The following is a 15,690-nucleotide window of genomic DNA, read 5'->3' on the forward strand; positions in this document are numbered from 1 at the left end:
TGGAAGCTTCAGTTGTAGGAAAAGTCCAGTTCGGTTTCTGCAGATCCAGGACAGACTGTAACTGCTTAAAGAGAATAATGAATATTCAGTCTGGTTAACAGAGGCGTGGACAGGAGATGGTGAATACTGATTTAATCTTCAGCTGTCAAACTCTAGTGAATCTTTAGAAAACCACAGTTTATATAGACTCAGTAAAGAGTTGTAACTTGGCCAAATTTGGTAATATTTTCATAGAAGTGGGAGAATATGTCCCTGATATGAGGGTAGTTTATTGCCAACTTAAAATCTCTGCTGTAGCTTATGAAGCTTTTCAAAAGAGCTAAGCAATACATACTTTTCCTTAATTTCATTATCTGAATTGGCTTGATTTTGTTCACTAAAAGTTTCCAAACATGTTAAACCTGCGGCAGATACCCAACCTGGAAAGTATATCAATGCTGGAAGTTCTGCAAGGTTGGTCTGCCTATACAAATAATGTTGTATAACTAGGACAACGATAAGAATGTGGAGAAGGCCAGACTATTTACTCAGAAGCTGGCTTGGGTTGGGCTTGAAGACAGTATAGTGGTGGTTTTTTTTTTTATTTCTTATAATTGCAAAGAAAAATTTTGAAATATTGTGTAATTGTGTATTTATGCTTGCAGGCATCTTGGAATGATAATATTAGTGAACCAAAGAGACAAGTAAATAGGCAACAGTGTAGCTTCCTACTGTACTGATCTGATCCCTCCTTCCCATCCTTTCCCCCCAAAATAGTACAACTAGAAAGCATGGTGAGAGGTAACAAGGATGAGCACAGATAAGGAAGAGTTTTTCTCACAGACATTTCTAAACAGATGAAGACTCAGCCTGAAGGAGGACAGGATAGAGATTTGTGAAGTCATTCTATATGTGGAGCAGGTGAATAGAGAATGATTATTCAACCCCTCCCATAATCCAAGAACTAGGGTCATCCAAATGAAAACATCAGCAGGCAGGTTCACAATACAAAAAGGGAGGTACTTGCTTTACGTGATATATTTAATATGCCATAGAATTTATGTCCCCAGGATGTTATATCTTCCCAAAGCAATTGGACAAATTCACGGGGGGGGGGAAGAATCCAATGGATATTAAACAAAATGTCTGTTCCGCAGTCATGAATTCTTGAAGACTGAGAATAAGTTTGTACGTTTACCCTGTAAACCTTTCCCTAGGCACTCCCTTCAAATCCCTTAGGTCACCACCTAAGGGAAGAGATTGTTTGGCTGTATGGACCTTTGAAAGACACAGTACAGCTGTTTGTATTTTTATATTGTGGTTCTCACTGTAAATTCTGGATCTGAATGACAATGCTCTGTATTGGTAAGGAATTACTTTTACTAAAAGTGTGCAGGAAAGGAGTGAATTTTTTAAGGGTATCAATAGGGTTTGAATTTCTGCAGCAACTTTTCTTTTGGTCTGGCTATTGCCTGAAACCCAGTAAGATTCCTGCCAACTATCCAAGTTTCTGTGCTCTCTCCAAATCTGTTTCTTTCTAGTTGTCCACCCTTTTCCTTTGTTAGGTAGGGGATCATTGCAGACATGCCCCTTTGGCATCTTTAGCCATTTGAAAATTAGGACTGTCCTGACCATTTTTGCCAGTGAGTTTAATTTGTTCTGAAATTATAATATCCAACTTGTGTATCTTTTCTCCATAGCCTTGATCAGACTGGGTAAAAAAGCTTGAGAGTGCCCATCTCTCTGAGTAGAGTGTGAGCATGTATATGTATTTCAGCGAAGTTTTTTCCACTTCTAATTAAAGATGGATGCTATTTTAAATGCAAGGGAAATCTCATTCTCAGAGTTTTGCAAATATATGTCAAGGCGCAGCAAAATCCTGTAATGTTTGTCTTTTTTATTTTTCACTGTGGTTTTTGGGTATTCAGAAAGTTGTTTCTACGACTTCCAGTGCACAGTAACACTGGGAAAGGTGTCTAATCTGTGGGAGAAAAGTGAGTAATCAGAATTCACTCTTTGTGTTAGGAATATCCAGAGACGGTCTGAAAAGAAACGACCTGATACTAAATATAAATTACAAATATGACTGGGTAGGTCTGACAGGTTATAAGAATATAACACCTCCCGAGGGAACAGAACAGCGGAAATAACTTTCTCTTGTGAAGTTTGTGGCTCTGTGGAAGAAAAGCTTTTCTTCTGTAAAGCTTGAACTTTGTATGGGACAAACTGGGATTTCAAATCTTTTTTTCCAAAGATGTTATCTGTGCCCTGGCTGAATGGGGTTCAGCAATCTTAGAGAAATGGCAGGAAATCTATTTTAGAAAACTCCAGTATGTGGATTTTTAAAAACAACACTAGTATCTTTTCCAATGGAAGAAAACTGAATGTCAGCAACTCTTGCTGTTTTGTCATGCATCTTGTGATATCTGGCATTCTCTTAAAGCCAGAAATTTTATTTCACTGTAATTGGCTGAGAATCTTGTCAAATACTTATTTTTAGAGTAATTTTTAACTCTTGTATAGTTGCAATGAAAGACTTATAAAATCATAACCTCCAAAAAATCTCATGCTGATGGTATGAAGGAAAAGTGCACATTTGTTAGATCTTTTTCAGAGGCTTTTTATTGTCCTTTTCTTTCTACTAATATTGTAATCTCTAGAACAGCAGCTGCTTATCTGAGGTGGGGTTTGCTGTCTTGTCTTGGCTAAGGTGCTGGTTTATGGTTTTTCCTGACACCTGGCGTAGATTCCAACAAAGTGAACTGGGAAATTGATAATGGGATGTGAAGCATTCTGTGTATTAACTTTATTATTTCATCTGAGCTCAGTAATGAGCAAAAGTTATTAATGAGTTATGCTGACTAAAGTATCTAGGAAAGAGACCTGTACTTAACTTCTTTTCAGTGGCTACCAGTGTGAAGTGTGGACTTCTGGCTGCAGTCTCCATAGATTGGTAGTAGATTCATTCTCTGAGAGAAGAAAGCTCAGAAAGGAGTACAGAGCCATGTAAAATTTAAGGTTTTGCTTACTGTAGAAGACAGCTAGCTGGGTTTGAATTTTCATAAATAAACCTTAACAAGAATAACTAATAGAAATAAAAAATCTTTCCTATGTTGAGATTTTGCATTTATTTAACTTCTGCAGATCATCCTTCAAATGTTATTTAATGTAGGTTTTGGCTTCACTATTTGCTACCAATTTATTTTCTTGAAGACTCCAAAGAAGCACATACTGGGATTTCTGTTACTGTCTTTGCCACTGACAATGTGTGATCACATATATGTCATGCTACTGCTTTGTGTCCTAATTTACCTCACAAGATAATGTTTAGTGTTTCCAAAGTGCTATGAGATTTTTATGACAGCCTTGAAGAAAAATATTTGTTAAATTATTACTAAAACATACCAGATGGGAAAGATGAGAAGGGAGAAAATAGAGCAGAGTATTTCAAAACTGGGGGTGTACTATATTCGTATTTAAAACTCATTAATTTTCAAGTGCTGAACACTACCAGCAATTTTTTTTTTTTTATATTGGGGAAAACAAAAAAAAATCTGACATGTACTTAAATATTTAATGTTTAGAACTCTGGGGTGTGGTCAGCTTATTTTACGTGCAGCTGTGCTTGAAGTTCATCCAGTTCCATTCTGATTTGGACTGATTCATCAACTGGTTTGGGAGCCCCAGAGAGGTCACACTGGTTCTGTGTTGAGAAAGATAACACTTAAAAATGGGAAGATTCAAGTGAGAGGATGCAGTTAGGCCCATAAGTCAAGATTTCAGCTACCCATGGCTTTAGCCCTCATTCACCTGATTCTCTGAGGGAGCCTGCACAATTCTTGAAGTGAAGCCAGAGTTTCTTGCCAGTTTGCTGAACCTGGTATATTGTGGAAGAGCTTGAGAGAGGCTACAACACTGTGCTGGGATATCAAGCAGTGCTGCTGGCTTGGAGGAGCAAATGAGAATGGGGTTTGAAGACTGCACACAGGAGTAGAAATACACACACCTCTGTATCAAGAACATTAGGAGGGCTGGGGCAGAAGTGGGAGTTTGGGCTGGTGGGATCCAGCAGGCACAGAAACAACACGGTTGACTATAGTAATAGTATGCAGTTTGCAAGGGTGCGTGAACAGAAGTCAGAATACTAAATACCATCCCCTTGAACTGGTTTTGTTTAAATGCATTTAGAGCTGATGTAAAAAGTCTTTGCACTAGAAATGTCATTTTTAGACTGTCCAAAGCAGGACAGCACAGTGGCACATAAATAAGGATTGGTGCAGGACATGTTCTGAGTTACACAGTGATGGGGAGAAGCTATAGTGTAATCACTGCTTGGTGCAAAGAGTCTTTTGTACTAAACAGGTACCACTTAGGGGAGACATCAGCTTTTAATCATGCTGAAATGGTAGCGGAAAAAAAATTCTCTAGTTTATGTGAAAAAGAAGTTAAAATAACAATCCAGATTCTTTTTTTTAATCAGCGCTAAGATTGGCTTCTGACTTCCTGTTCTCTAATGGGAAGGGATTAGGCCCTTTATGTTTTGAAAGAGACTGAGCCAATTCCTGTTGCGAAATTCCAGTATTGAGATCAAATGAATGAATAAAAACACTTGGGAAAAACTTGATTTGTCAGAAAGCCACCTTCATTAGTGCTCTCATCTCTTTTCTGTGATAGAAATTGTTTTTCAGCTATAATTGCATCTCACTGACAAAAGCTTCTGGCTACATATGTAAAGATTTGTAAAATACTGCTTTTCTGTAAGCTGGTATAATCTGTGCCAAAAAATAGAAACTCAGCCTCTGCATGTAAAGAGCTCCTCCTCCAGAGTTCAGTTTCAGTGACTCTATTGGTTAGTATTGTTGAGCTTTAAATATATTCTGCAGTACATGGTTTACTAGGCTTTGATGCTTGCTTTTGAAAGGCAGGAAAAAATCTTCCTTCAGAAATGTTTTACATAACATTGCCCTGTGCAGAGTTAAAGTGAATTAGTTACAGAAAAGATATTAGCTGGCGCCAGTGAAATAAATGGTAAATGTCTCTTCACCGTCCCCTTTTCTTATGTGCCTTTGGCTGCTCCTGTAAGGAATGCAGCAAGCAGGGGCTACTGCTCACACTATTGATTTAAGCATCTGCATGTTCTACATTGCAGCTCTGCACTGGCCTGTCTTCTGGGGCAATATAGAATGTCTTCAGTTGTATCAGATTTTCTGTTTGTACTTGTATTTCTGTCTTCCACATGAGGCTCTGTGCTGTCACGTACGTTGTTAAACAGTATTGTGTGCACTCATTGTTACAAAACAGTGGTGTAAAATACTTACAGTTCACAATCCCAGTGGTTCAGGGTTCCTATTCATAAACCTGTGCTGTGCTGGTGTTGATTCTTATAAAACCCAAAAGCAATAAAGTAATAAAAGCTAAAACTTGGCTGCTGTGTCTCTAGCATGAATGCCCCAGGGCTAGCAGAGCAGCGTACTGTGAAAGGTGCTGTTGGGTCCTTTTTGTAGCAAAATTACTTGTCTGGATTTTTCTGACAACACCCCAGTTCCTTTGTTACAGGTGTGCCATTTATACATCTGGTGCTAAGAGAAATTAACCACATTTTCAAAATATTAGAATTCTCTTACTAAAAAAGGATGACTGTTTTCCCTGTTTCAGGGTTCCTTTGGTTATACTGTTTTCCTCAGTTTACTCTCTACCAGCTACACTTTAAATTCTAGCTGAGATGCAGAAATATACTGCAGACGACATGATGTTAGGGTTAAACATTTCAAATGGGTTGTAATACACTGAGAAATTATGTTCTCTTCAGCCATAGTTGTGGTGAGCTTGGTGGGAACTTTGTTTTACCATATGTCTGTGGATTATTGTCTCTGCAGCATGGTATGCTCCTCCACTTATTTCTGTAACCATGTAATATATACTTTTGTAATGGTGTCTCATCAGAGGAATGTCTGTAGAAATTGTGGTCTGTGTGACAAAAGCAAAAATTTCAGTGTTTATTTTGTTCCTATTTTTAATTCTGCACCAAAAAAAAGTTGACCTTGAAAATTATTTTCTGTTTACAAACAATTTTACTTTTTTTTTTTTTTTTTTAAAAAAAGATCATTAATACTGGGGACTAGATGGCTTAACTGAGATTGGGATGCTAAATATTGAAGCACGTGACTGACAGTAGTTCCAGGTTCAAACTACTTTCTGGGTAAACACACCGGACAAATGGACAGACGGAAACACATGCACCATCTTGCTGATGGGAATGGGAGGCATAGGGAAATAAAATTACTTTATTATGATTCTACCATAAATCTACAGTATGGGCTGGCACTACATTGAAGTGTCCACAGAACCCTGAGTAGAAGACTCTCTGCATGAAACTTGTTTGCTGAACTATCACAACGCTTCAGCTTTCCACCTGAAGTCCTTTCTTAAAGGATTAAAAAAGGACAGGTGAACAAAGTATCCATTTTATAACTGGATAAACTGGTACAAGACCCAAGATGCTATGAGCTAATAAAAGGTTTAAGTAGAAAAATCCTCACTCCAGATATTCCACACAGAATAATTTCTGTGTTAAAATTTGGATGAAGTTGGCTTGAGGGAATTTTGGAATAGAATTTTCATTCTGATTTGGCTTTTATAATATGGAACACATCACAGCTTGTGGACTTTTACAGTATCCTAAAGTGATATTCAAACAGGTGCAGTTCTCATATAAATCACTCTTACTGTAAATCAGGTTAACTTCTTCTGGAAGTACATTTATATATAAAGATAAATCAAATATAAAGGCTGGGAAATAAGGATCCTGTTCTTGTATAAATACTTTCAAATAAAGTTAACCATAAGTATGTGTATAGCTATCAACTCAGATGCAAAGTGATCCACTAAATAATGTTTGTGAAATCAGTCTGAATCTCAGCTTTCACTGCAGTCCTTAAGATGGTTTGTGTACGAGGTGCGAGGTAAAGTGAAGCTTCAGATACTGGTGACATTTTTTCTTCTCTCCCTTTTAACAAGTGACCACAGTGCTGCTAAAGGCCACATTGCTGTTACTGAATTGCCTGTTCTCCAAAATGCACTGGGTAGGGAGGATCTGTTCCAAGGTGTTACAGTTTTTACACAGGCATACTCTGACAAACATGGATTCTACTTCCTCTCTCCGAGTAAAGCCGGAGTCTTACCCTAGCCTTGTGGCACCGTCTGCTTATGGAGTTTATTACTGCCTTCCTGTCTGCCCTCCCCCAGTGTCACACAGATGTCCAATTAACTCCCCCCCCTTCCTCTACTATTTCCTCCATCTCCTTGTGCTGCCACATAGATGTTCCTACTTGGGACACCCACCACCTTTTAAAAGTATTTTATCAACTACTTTTCAGTGCCTCTCCCTTTTCTATGTGAGACTGATACATAGGGAAGTCTCCTGGGGGATTCTACTGGCCTTCTGTCTCAGTGGTTGGTTGTATTTCCTCCACTTAGATTTTGTTTGGGACCTTTTTTTAAAGAGTTGCATTGTCATCTAGGAATATGTGTAACTGTTAAATACGTTTAGAATAAATACCTGTGTTATAGGGCAACAACGAGAAACAGGAATAACCAAAAGTCAAACAGGTGAAATGAGCGTCAAGCTCTTGTGATGAAGATAACAGTGTCTAGATCTTTTGTTGGTATGTCAAAGTAAAGGGAAACCAAAGTTTTGTTTTCTTTCATATGCTGGGCTGTTAGCTGGGACAGTTCAGTGGTTGCTTCTGCAGTTCAGAGGGACACAGAGAAGAGGCAGGGAAGCCAACTGGGATTGAAAAGCACTGCAGCTGTCTTGATGCAAGCTGTTCTCTCTTTGAGCTTTCATTAGTATGCAGTCTGCCACATTAATTCTTGAAGTAGCTCTTAAATGGTAGTTGTAAAAGGGGTAATCCTGGACCAATATACTTTTGAAAATGGGAACTTGAATATTGTAACAGGAGAGTCACACATCCTTGTTTCCTAGCATCAAAACTGTCTCAAGTAAATAAGCAATTTTACAGTAGTCCTCAAAATTATGAAAGATGTTAATAAAATCTGTGCAACTTTTTCTAGTACAGGGAAAGCTACTCACAAAATGAATTCAAATCTCAGGAAAAAGGGCAGTAAAGAAGGAACTGAGGACTGTAATACTTAAACATATGGGTTTCATTAATGTGAGAATGAGTGAAGTGTTGGAAATGCTAAGTGAATTCAAGAAACACCTGGGCTGCTTTGTGGAGAGGAAAGATCTGGCAAAAGATCTGGGATGGAAGTAAAAAAGACATGTGTTTTAAGGATGAAATATCTGGGACCAGCTGAGGGTTTTTTTACTATAAAGATTGCCTTGTGTTCAAATACTTGTGGCATGAATATATCCTGCTAAGTGCCCTTTCTTCAGTTGTGTGCAACATAGGCTGACCTTTGTTTACTTTGGTTATGACCACAATATTTTTTTTTCCAGACATGGGGAATAAGACCTCAGCAGCTAATAAAGTTTTATCAAAATCAAATCATGGTAGGTAACATTGGGAATACTATGCTGTAGTTACACGAAGGTAAAATAGTTCTATGAACTAATAGTAAGAAAGGGATGAGGTAGATCTTTAGCCATAAGTCACAATTTCAAGTTTCATGCACTGACTTTATCACTCCAACTGGGGCATATACCGGAGCAAGTGTTTGTCACAGTTACTGTGCAGTGATTTATGTGAAAAGGTTTTGTCTGGCTTCCAGGGGGTAGGTTTCCACCTCATGCACCATCACCACATGTCCTTCCCTCCCTCACAGCTGCTGTAAAGAAACTTGCTTTTGAATTTGCCCATCTAGATTGGGACCCGTGTATCTGGCATACTAATGGTAGATGTCACGCACCAAAGTAGTCCATTGGATGCTTTCTTTACAAGCACCCATTTAAAACATGACAGTTGTTAAAAGGCACAAATGCAGATCTGGCAATTTTATTTTATTTCTTTTCTTGGGAACAGCTAAGTAGTACTTCATGGCACATAATTTCAGAAATATTTATTCCATGGTGACCTGGTGTCATAGCAAATTCCTTTTAACTTGCATTACTGAAATGCTTGAGTGCTCTTTAGGATTATTTCTAGAAGCACACTGAATGTCAAATGAGATACCGCTTTGGCCAAAACTAAAACAACGCTTATATGATCATGTCTTGGCATCCTCTAAGTCATAGGCCCAATTTTTGTGCCGAAATGTTGATCTCCTTTAGTTTTCAAAGGGTAAGAAGGTAGAACTTTTTTAAAAAATCAGCTTTTTTTAAAAAAAACCACCCGAGTTTCAAATTTGCATGTTTCACGAAGTGGAGAAACATTCCATCTGCTGGTATCCATCCCTTCCTGGCTGGGCCATTTTCTGTGGCCGGCAGGCAGTTTTGTGCATGATGTAATGGTTGTGTTGCAGGAAAGGTGCTTTGCAGTGCTGGAGCCTCTAGGAGCCGTAGTGACGAACATTTTTTTCCAGAGCCTCCAACAGAAATGCGCACACGCAGGCACAGGCGCACACGCTTCTGCGTTGGGTCCCTTATGCACTCCGTCTACCAGCATATTACCCTTCCCCCACCTATTTTACAAACTGTTTCTCCCTGAGGCAAATTTCATGCTGTCTGGAGTACCAAACATGCACAGGCACTTTCTTTTTTCTCTAAGATTTCCTAGTGTAGCTATTCTAAGGCAGTAGTACCTAAAAAGACTATTTCACATAGGTTTGTCTGTTTGTAGTAGAGATACAGAGAGTGATTGTGTATGCATGTGTAAAAAAAAAAAACCAAACCCAAACCCATAGTTTATGGTTAAGTGAGGCCAGGTTTCTCCTATTTCTTTTTTTTTAAGTGTCTTTACTCAGCAGTCACATTTTTTTCTTGTGGTAAAAAATGCAACATGAGCAGATGGCAAGTATTAACACATGAAGTGCAGTGCCTGCCTGAAGTTGATTTAACAGTGCTCTAGGTTTCTGTCCCTGGCTTTCAGTTAGTTAAGTAGTGTTTACAAGTTAATGAATTTGTTCCACTTGAAATATTTGATGGTATGTGCTGAGGTTCAGCGGTAAAGGGATCCTTTAGGAGTAATCGAGGAAAGCATGAGGTTTCTAGAGACTGAGCTTGTGGGCTTTTTTTTTCTCCTTTAACTGATTTTAGCATTTTTGCCATTAATATGAAACTGAAAAGAGAGGCAGAAGGAACAATAGTAGAATGCAGTAGACAGCCTTTTCTCTCATATTGTAATACTGCTTTGAGCACTGCAGTGATACCATACCTTGTAGCAGCTCCACGTTTGAACCGTGTAGCTTGCAGTTTCATTTCTATTGAATGTTCCTAAACCTTAGACAAGGATTTGAAAAACAAATAAAGTTTTATGTAGCAAATCAGGCAACATTTTCATGTTTGTGTGGTCTGCTTCTGTACTTGCTTTGGAAGTATGAGAGCAAACTATTAAATAGGCTGCTATATATATAAATTAGCCCACATTTGGTGGTAAAACTGCCTAGAACAGGGTGATCAAATATATTTTCAGTTCATACATAAGACTCCTTACTACAACACCACATGCTATCTACCTAATAACATTTGAAACTAAGCCAGCTCCAAGAATTGTATTCATAGTAAGAAACAAATATTGGTTGCTGGTAATTGAGCATCATACAGACTTAGTATTTTACACAGCAAATTTCTCTCTGCATGGAATGCTCTGTTCTCAAAACTACCTAAACCCCTAAACCTGCAAACCACTATTCGTTGTCATGCAACCTGTGAGCATGGGTGCACAGAAAGGGTTAACATATTTTACTGTTTGAGCAATTGGTGCCAAAATAGTATGTTTTAAAGTCTTAGGTGATATTTCTGGCATTAGTGTTTGAGTTTTGTAAAATTGTATTTTTTTTAGTTTTATTAGGGCTTTTGTAAAATGTTACTTTTAATAACAGTTTATTCAGACAGGACTGAAGTTCAAGTTCCTGTTTGGAAAAGGTATCACACTTAGTTTAGCTTTGACTTGAAATGTAAGATCACAACTGCTAGACCAAACTAATTGCTCTGAATATTCATGAGTGTATCTTTAATACCTACAAACTGACAGTGATTTACTGTATCCTTTAGGAAGGCTTCTCTCCCAAGTAAACAATGATTAGTTACGTATGGTTAAGATCAGTCTGTGAGCAGGGACAGCAGTGCAGCTTGCTTGACATGGAGGCCTGAGGTCTCAGGATTTTAACTACCTGAGAGACGGTGCAGTTAACTGCCTGCCTGGTCTGTGCTCCTGCTGCATGGAGTTCATACACAGAAATGAGAGTTGTTAACCCATGCGTTTTATTGGGCTTTATGGATGTGTGACATCATTGGCAGCCAATCAGAAAGTGCTTTAGGGCAGAGTTTAAAAGCTATTTCATAATATATTTATATTCAGTGCAGATATTTTTGGGCTTCAGTAGCATTCATTTTGTCGCAGAGTCCATGTGTCAATAGGCTTGGGGGAAAAAAAGGTATGAAAATAGCATGTTTGCCCTTGTTTTTTTGTAATTCAGATGAGTGGTGAAATGCTATAGAAAGCATAGCTGGTATGCTGCAAAACAGTTATTATGGAAACGATTTTTTTTCCTCCAGCAGCAGTTATGCTGCGAGCCAATCTTGGGCGATTGTTGCGTGCTCCCTGCTATGCTGCTCCTGCTTAAATAGCCAGACCTGCAAATATTTCCCAAGCTGCTCTGGTTTGCCAAGAACAAAAATGCAAGACAGTCTGCAGAAAATGTGTGTGTGTGCCAGCCCAAGTCACCCCGGCAGCTGGGCTCAGCTCTGCTCGGCTGGGCTCACCCCGTCGGCTGGGCTCGCTCGCCAGGCCGGGTTGGGCTGGGCTGGGCTGGGCTCCCCCGCCCATTCTCTAGCCCTTGCACAGCACCCGCGCCGCGGTGTGCGGGTCGCCTTACCTCACCTCTGTGTAGTCACACGTAGACTGTTTTATTCTCTGTTAGTTGGCACAACTTTACCATATGGAAGGAGAACCGTTCACTGATAGTATCTCTTCCAGAAAAGTCTGGTTAACCCGTGAAAACTCCCCACCATTCATACTTAACGCTTTCATTTCCAGAGTGCCCCCTGTGACAGGACCATATGGGACTGTAAAACCAAATACAATAACTTCCAGACCATAACAATAATTTTTGCTATCAGTTGTTGCTAAGACAAAACTGTATTTTTATAAAAAAACCCCAATCAGATATAAAAATGTATTTTTATAGAAAAAAGAAATGGAGGCTTTTATCAGTGGTGGGACTACTATTACTTTTATTTTGGGCTCTTTCTCCTCCCACTTAATCACTGTGGCTCTGCTCATGTCAGGTGGCTAGAAGTTGCTATTCATCTATGTTCCATGACGGGCCTGCAAAGTGTGGAAGTGCAGTGCTAACTCCTTCATTCTGTTGCAGTCCTGAAGATTTTATCTGTTCCTGAGCAAAAGATGTGGAAAGAAGTCTTTCAGATGCTAGGTATATCTCTAGCATGAGATGTGTTTTTGAAAGTGATTTAGAAAATGAGGCATATAAAGAAATGAAAAAACTTGTTGAATAGTTATTTTGAGATCACAGCAGTGAATGCCAACTGCAGAGAGCTGTAGACAGATCTTGCGACATTGAGAGACTGAGTGGAAAAACTTGTAGTCAAAATGAAATGTCAATAAATATAAGGTGATGCTAATGAGTGTGATGTGAGGGAGCCTTTATGTGTGTGGTGTTGGTCACTGAACTAGCATTTTTCACTAAAGAAAGAGATCATGAAGCAATCAGGATGGCCTCATGAAAACCTTCATCTCACAGGTCAGTAGCCAGCAAGAAAGAAAATTGAATGGTAGAAATTATTAGGAAAAATACTAAGAAAGAAAAGAAAACCTTCTTATGCCACTCTGTAAATCTGTGGCTTCATCTTTAATACTGTCTGTAGTTCTGTTGCAGCAGAACTAGAAAAGGCATCTGGAACAGGAGTTTGGAACCCCATCCCTTTGGGAAACAGCTAAGCAGATCATGATTTTAGTCTTCTCTTTTCCACTCTGAAGAAGAATGCACTAGAGTTATTTGAAATTTAAAATTGCATGACACAGTAAGTAGAAACTAGTCTCAAAAAGTCTCAAGAAAGTAGGTTTTTTTCATGCAGTGTATCACTGAAGTTTGGAACTCAGTGTTGCGGTTGTAAATAAAAGAAGATTTTTGTACGTCAGATGCAATCAGACAAAGTCATTTAGCAAAGTTGCCTTTCTATTTCTAGGAACCCACATGCTGCAAATTCCTATAGGTTAGGGGAGTTTTCAAGGCAGGAATGCTGCATACTTGCCCTGGTTTTGTACTCTAAGCACCAGCTGTTGGTCTCAGCTGGAGACAAGTTACTAAGCTTTGATTTGACAGTGTAGGCACGCAGGCTATTCTTGTATTTGTGGACAGATTTCTTGTGCTACTGTAGAACATCATCACAGCTGCTGACTAGAGGTTGACATAGAAGCCAAACCTCATTGATCTTTGTTTCTTGCCATATTACTCTTGGAAGCTGAGGTTAATTTTCCATCTCCTATGACTTGTGGGTGCGTTAGTCTCCCTGTTTGTTGAGTGCCTTCCCAATGAGCATTAGAATATTGTATGTTTTGCCAAGCTGAATCTAATGCTTCCAGTTTTGCCACATTTCTAGCATCTGCTAGGTTGTCCAAGGTGCTGTGTGCTTTCAGTTCCCATTGCCTTACATAGAAATATAGTAGGACTAGGACCTATCTGTTTTAATACTTTTCCTTTATAAATACTTTTCTAGCACTGTTTCTCTATTAGGAATGTTGGGTTTGTTCTAACTGTGAAGTTACCAGGAACAATATGACTATGATGTAACTGTGCATAAGGGGAGAGCAGTTGATATCCTGCACCTTGTCTTTAGAAAGTCTTTCGAGACAGACACCCACAACATCCTTGTATCCAAACTGGGATGTTATGATCTAGGTGTGTTGACTACTTGATAAGGGAAAATACTGAGGGGGTCATTAAACTCAAAGGGTAGTTGTTAATGGTTTGTACTCCTCTACCTGGATGCTAGTTACAGATGTAGTTTGTCAGACATCAGTGATCTGGAGGAGGAGGCAGAATGCACCCTCCTCAAACTCGTGGACTGCAGTGAACTAAGGGCTGTGCTCCAGAACAAGGCTGCCTTTCTGAGGACATCAGCTGGCCAGAGGGGTATGCTCTTGTGAATCTTACTATATTCAACAAGGAGAAGCACTAAATCCTGCACCTGGGATGGACTAACCCCCTGCTGTGGTACAAGCTGGGAATTGACTGAATTGACTGGGTGGAGAGCAGCTCTGCTGAAAAAGGAAAAGACCCAGGGATCTTTTCAGGTGATGGGCTAAGCATGAGTTAGCAGTGTGCCTTCAATGAAGGCCAACAGATGATTGGGCAATATCAACAGAAACATGGCCAGTAGATTGAGGGAAGTGATTATTCTTTTTAACTGGGTATTTCTTAGACTTTATCTGGAATATCACATCTAGTTTTGGGGGCTGCAGTACAAGAAAGATGTTGATAAACTTGATTGAGTTCATGAAAGGGTCATCAAGATGCTTGTGCTGGACAACATGATCAGTGAAGAGAGGCTGAGACAGCTGAGTTTATTCAGCCTGGAGAAGGGAAAACTTACCTGGACATAATAGCAGCTTTCCAGTGTGCCTAAGAAGTTTCCAAGATGAAACTAAGTTTTTTGGTTTTTTTTTTTTTTTAGTGAGGTGCGCACACAAGTGAAGGGAAGACGGCAGTCCTAAGTTGCAATGGGATGTTCTGACAGCCTCATCCACTCCTTCAGTGCTGCTGGATCTAGTGTAATAAAATTGGTTAATTTATGTGTGAGGTTTCATACTGTTTCATTGCCCCTATTTTACAGATAATAGAACCAAAGGACAGAAACTGCAAAGGCTCTTGTTGTTTGGAGTCACTTAGACTACATCCAAATGCCTTTCTAGTATGAGCTTGATCTCAGTTTTGTCTCACATCCAGACTGCCTGATTGCTTGTTCATAGTCTCAGACAAGGAGCTGGAAGGTTGTTTTGTATTATAATATTGAAACAGCAAGCCAGCTTGGGAAGAAGTTTCTTTCCTTGACTTAGCTACTACTGTTGACTCAGAATGAATCATTTACCAAGTTAAGGAGTGTGAACTCTTTGTGCTTTATTGTGTCTATTTGGTCAATCTATTTTTTTATTAGCCTTATCCAATTCCTATTATAATTACAGGCAGCTTCTGTGTATAATGCTGCCTCATGCTTCAGATGGATGGTATTATTTTTGTTTACTTTTGTCTGTGGTATTATTCCAGAAAGTGAAAGCAGTTTGAATTGTTCCTTGGGGACCTCAGCTGCTGTTCCATGTGCAAGAGACTCCAAATGTTTAAATGTCTTAGATGAGAAAATGTGTTGGTACGAATTGATTTGCAAAGGGACCTATAATTTGAGGCTATTACTATTCTGGTATTGTATGTGCTTGCCTCAGACACTGCATTAATAAAGGAAAAGAAAAAACTGCTCATAGAAGTCTAGGACTTGACAGCCTTGGAGTCTGCTGTTTGTGTCTTAACTCGTCGTTTCAGAAAGACTGAAAGGCAGGATGAGGTGCCTAGTTTAGACTCCCTAGCCATTCGCTTTAGCACCTTTGTGGAAAAAGCTATATAACATCTGGTTTGAAG

At 39.2% G+C, this 15,690-nt stretch overlaps 1 protein-coding gene across 1 annotated transcript in view; it reads left to right on the forward strand.

The window, feature by feature from the left end:
- Window positions 1-15,690, forward strand: part of BCAS4 (breast carcinoma amplified sequence 4) — a 42,613-nt gene that overhangs the window by 17,335 nt on the left and 9,588 nt on the right. The gene's annotated exons all lie outside the window — the stretch shown is intronic.

This window comes from Athene noctua, chromosome 16 (genome assembly GCF_965140245.1).
Source record: "Athene noctua chromosome 16, bAthNoc1.hap1.1, whole genome shotgun sequence".
NCBI lineage: Eukaryota > Metazoa > Chordata > Aves > Strigiformes > Strigidae > Athene > Athene noctua.